The sequence below is a fragment of the Gavialis gangeticus genome, unplaced genomic scaffold (genome assembly GCF_001723915.1).
Source record: "Gavialis gangeticus isolate Ggan-Ray unplaced genomic scaffold, GavGan_comp1, whole genome shotgun sequence".
NCBI lineage: Eukaryota > Metazoa > Chordata > Crocodylia > Gavialidae > Gavialis > Gavialis gangeticus.
The window spans coordinates 110,359,786-110,365,408 of record NW_017729032.1 but is presented as its reverse complement, the minus strand read 5'-3'; positions in this window follow the sequence as shown (position 1 = coordinate 110,365,408).

The following is a 5,623-nucleotide window of genomic DNA, read 5'->3' as shown; positions in this document are numbered from 1 at the left end:
CACTGTTTCGACTCATTTTGAGCTCAAAACAGTGAAATCAAATTGAAATAAAAGGCTTCAAAACAGCCTCGAAACAAAACGAGGCTAGTCTAAATGTTATGAAAGTTTTGAAATATTTCAAGTTTAGAAGCAGCCAGCAGCCAGATGGTGGGAGACAGGGGAAAACCAGGGGTGTGCTCTCAGCGGCTCCACAGCCCCACTTTGCTCAGCTGGGAACACAGCCCTGGCTCTCCTTGCCTACTGATGCTGGGCTGCAAAAAGCTGAATGCAGCACAGGGGAAGGGCAAGAGTTTGACAGTAAGGGATGGGGAGGGGAGGAAGTGAGGATGGGACTAAGAGGCAAGTGATGGGGGATGGAAATGAGAGGCAAGTTTGAAAACACTGACTTTTAAACAAATATACCTGTAATAATTTGAATGTTAGGGTACTGGGCAATATCTTTGAATTTGTAGAAGATTCAAAGATTGGATTTGTAGAAGATTCACCCAATATAGGATTCCAGGCAATGTCTTGGGATAAATATGATTGCTACACTAATACTGGTTAATATAAGGAGCATTCACAGCTATGGAAAATGGGTGGGGATGGACCAGTATTTGGGTCAGATGGAGGCAGAAATGCATGTAGGAATGTGGGAGTAAAGCGACCTTAAAGCAAGATGGAGGGAGTAAAGCGACCTTAAAGCAAGATGGCCTATCTCTGTGGTTGGGCAATAATGAGAATAGGGCAGCAGGTGTGGCAGTACTAATTAAAGAGACATAGCTGTGATGTATTAGCTCTCAGGAGATAATTGGAGGAAGAATACTACAGGCGATCTGGGAGAAGGAAAGAGAAAGGTTTAGAATACTGAATGTTTATGCACCAGCAGAGCAGAAGGCATGCTGTTCCCCCTTAGAGGAACTGGTAATCTTCCTACCAGGAGCACTGTTATTGACTGGAGTTTTTAACTGTATATTGGAGGAAGAAGGCAGTATGGGGGAGCAATACCTCATGATCAGGTTTTTCAAACCTGAAATCCATATTTTTCCATGATTACAATGAAATGCCACTATATATATTAGCAGCATTTCATTTTAATAATGGAAAAATGTGGGTTTGGGGTTACTTTTTTAATAAAAAAAATTGGGGATTTTTTTAAATCAAAGGAAACTAGGATCCCTGCTCATGACTAGATAGGTCCTCACAGCTAATGGCAAGGTTGGTAGTGGATTATAAATTACAAGACTCCCAAAGGTAATGCACTGGGTTGCAAATAGTTTTCTTAAATTAAATGTGGCATGCTGCTTGTGAACTTGTATATACTTTATTTTTGGGTCTGTACACTGGAAAGTTCAAGTGGTGGAGAGAATACTGGTCTATTTGAATACAGGCAAATATGAGACTACTGGAAGATGAAAAAGTGTGCAAATGGTACAGAAGCCACTGTAAAGACAGGGCGTGATGAATGGAATGTATATAAGCAGAGTGAGATGGTGGGAAGATGTTAAAGAAAGAAGACAAGCTTTAATTTCAGAATGTGGGGGAAAGAAGGGACTGTAAAAAATGGAAGAGATTTATAAACCTGCAATGGATATTTGCAGCATCTCCTATGACTGGTGGAGAAGGGATTCTTGGTAGCAGAGAAAATTAGAGACATAAAGAACCTATTAAAGGTGTAGTTTACAGAGAAAGCACAGAGAGACATCTTTCTTATGAAGGCCACCAGGTGGAGGAAGAAGAATGGTCCACTTACTTACCTGAAGGAGAAAGGGAAAAAAGTATAATGTCAGTGTAGGATGAGAGGAGAGTTCAGCTACCAGACAGAAGAGATACTAAGTGAGGTGAAGGAGTTTTACCAAAATGTATAATCCAACAGAGTGTTGCATCAGGGAGGCCTTTACTCCTTTTTGGTGGGGTTAGAAGTGAGTTTGGAGAAGATGTGGACATTGGAAGAACTACAGGAGGTAATACAAACCTTCAAGACAGCAAAGTCCCTAGAGAATGAGAATTTTACAAGACTGGGACATACTAAGCCTGGGCCTATTAATGGTGTTCCAGGAGCATCTGAAGAGGAAGCAGCTGGGGGCAGGTATGGACATAAGAATAATAATGCTATTGTACAAGAAAGAAGAGCAGGAAAAGTTGGAGAACTGGAGGATGTTAAGCTTGTTGAACCTAGAGTATAAGATAATGGCCAAGGTATATGGATTCAAAAATCATGGGAAAGATGGTCCACAGTGACCAGGTTTGTGTAGTTCTCAGCAGAATAGTAGTTATGACAGTGCTAATAAGACACAGGATCTGATACTGCCAAGAAGGATTAACTGTGGCACTCCTGAATCTTGATTTAGAAAAAGCATATTACTGGGTGGAGCATGAGATCCTGTTTGGCATACTGAATAAGATGGGGATCCCATCAAAGTTTCTAAGATGGATCAATACTTTAAGAAAGGAGTGAAGTGTAGCATAGTAGTGAATGGAGGAAGTCAAGTTCATATCAGGCATGAGACAGGCTTCTTGTCACTCCTGTTCCCCCATTGAGCCCATATTCCTCCTGCCCCATTGAGCTGTTGGTGGAGAGTACCAAGATAGATTGCATGATTGAGGGCATATAAAATCCCAGAGGAAAAGACATATAAGCAAAATGCATATTGTACCTGGACAATGTTAATATCTTTTCAAGTGGCAGCATGTCCCTGAAACAGGCAATATGACATACAAGCAAATATGGAAATGAGTCTGGGGCAAAATTAAATGTACGAAAAAAGTGTCTGGTGAGTGAGAAGACGAAAGGAACAGGAAAACTGGATTTACCAGTCACAACAGACACAATTAAGATATTAAGAGTGGAGATGGATGTGCGACTGACAGGTGAAGTGGCCTGGGAGAAAGTGAAAGAGAAGGTGAAACAAAAACCAGGCAGCTGGTATGACCACAAGCTGTCAATGGCAGGATAGGTAACTATAATAAAAGAGGTGGTACTGCAATTCATACTGTATGTAGGTGTGGTCTTTCCTCTGTCATGGACCACCATGTGTAAGATTGAACAGGAACTGATAGTGGGTTTTTCTGGAAAGCCAAAAGGGAAAGGCTTAGAATACTATACAAGGAGAAAGTGAATGGAGGATAGGACTTCCCAGCTGATTTTCTATTTGGTTATAACAAGTATGTTATTTTGAGATGCTCAGAAGGGATAAAAGAAGGCACCAAATGGGTTGTTTGTCTGGTACTACACAGGGACATTATTGCATGGCTATAATGTATGTAGAAGGTCACTTTCAGGGCTCTGGGCCTGGATAGTGCTGCCAGTGTATGAGAATATTGTAAATTTCATGAATTGGTACAGGATGCTGACAATAGCCACAACAGAGTTGGTGGACTATAAAAAAAACAAGGCTTTGGTCATAATAAAGAAACTTTGCTCCCAGTAGGAAGGTTTATAGGGGAAGAAGCACGGACAATATGGAAAGCAGTGTTTGACAAAACCTTACAGAAGTAGCACTGGGATTTTGGTTAGCTGCTAGCACTTTGGATTTTACCCATATAGGCACTCCATTACAGCTGGGTACTGTGTAGAACAGCAGAATGCCACAGACAAACATGTTGCAGATAAGAAAGCATATGGCATGTGATCCAGGAGTATCAGTTTACCAAAATGGTGTGGAGGAAGGGACAGAAACTCCTATTGCCATAAAGTGATTCTCTTGAGAAGAGAGAGAGGTGTGTCCAGTCTTTATTCCAGAGCCCCATGCAACAAAATAAGCTTCCTTGCTGCATCCAGACGAGCGTGGCTGTGCAGTACGTGGCACTGCAGGTGTATCTGTGGCACCACATATCACACATTCATCTGTTTTCAACACTGCAAGGGACCAGAACAGGGGTGCAGGGTGGGAGGGTGAGGGGGGTTGACCCCTGGATATCCAAGGGTCATAAAAACCAGCACAAAAAAAGGTGGAATGGTACATGTAGCTGCAATGTGCACTGATCAAAACTGGACCCTGGTTGGCCAGAGCTAAGCTGTGTCTGCCAGCCAAACTCCAAGTGTCAGGATTACCAGTGCTGCAACCCCAAGAGACCCCCAGACCCCAGGTAAGGTTCTGGAGCCAGTCCAGTGCTTTTAGAGTAATAACTTAATAGTAAAAATAACTGGTTTGGAAGTGAATTTATTATAACTTTCAGAGTTGAGTTTATTATAACCTTCAGAGTTTCCATTACACATCCTGGTCTTACATAATTTCTGATAAAATGTTAGTTTGAATAGAATGCATTTTTTATTTTTTTTCTATCTATATCCATTTATGTACCAGCCCCTGAAAATTCATTAGTGCATCTAATTTTATAACCACTGTCTTACTCTTAGACTAAGTCACAAAAAAGCAGTGAGCAGGAGGAAGACCCACCAACAGTTTTCATTAACTCTTTCTCGGGGACTAGAGGAGAATGAAATAGAATTGTACTTAGACTCCACTTAACCACGTACTATGTGAAATAGAATCTGGATCTTAGTGTGTTTATGGTTTTGTTCAACTGGGATTTCTGAGCAGGTATGACTGGGGTTGGGATTTGCGCTTTTGTGTCTGTGATTAGTGATAAATACAATGACCTAAGAAACTTCTTAAAATGGATTTTAACAATGGAAAAAAATAGACTACTTAATTTTTTAAGAAGTGTTTGTACATATTTTTCTTAGCTGTTTTATTGTGTCCACAGTTACAGGAGCTGCACTAGAATGTTGTGTTTTTGTTTTGCAAAACTGTCAACTTAATGCAAAATATTCATGAAGTAAACATTTTAATATCTTAGTCAATATATGATACCCATAAATTAATCACTGCCCCCAGAATATGTACATTAATTCAGAATTTATTCTTGATAATCTGATATCCTCCCAACTTCTAGAATATCAATCTAATTGAACAGGGAGTTCTGGGACAATTTGGGTCTAGAGAAGAATGAAGAATATACAGCAATTCACACCTTGCTGTCTCTTTTGCAGTACACTGCCAGTATTATGCTAGCTCAGAAGGGTCTCCTTGCTCAGTGAACATATGGACTACAGTTTGGAATATTACATGAATGGCTGTGCACAAGGACAGACATCCTTCTTGTAAATCCTTTTGAGTTTATATGGAGGAGCTCATTGAAACTCTTTGTCAATGTATGAGTATTTTATTTCAATTTGGTCCTTAAACTGCACCCTTCACCAAAGTGTATATGTCCGTATTACATTTTAGTTCATTATTCCCTAAATTTATTTTACTCTAATTACCACAGTGAGAGAGAATAATCTTTAATTTGTAGCATGCATAGTAAAACAACTGTCTCATGATTCTATAAATATATTTAATTCAATAGGAAATGTTAATATAACAACTTCAGGTTTGTAATCTGTGCTGCAATTCTTGAATATGACAGGTGGTATGTATCTATGTTATTTATTCATTGCTATCTGTATTCAATCATTTTAAATCTACCCAGAATTTCCCATAAAAATGTTTGGGGGGGGGGGGGTGTGTATGTGTGTGTATATGTATATATGTACATGTTTATAAGTTTTATATTATATTATACAATTAAACCTGTAAATAGTTAAGCATCACTGGGTGTCCCAGATCTCTGCTCTGTAGGGAAAGGAGGTGAGCTG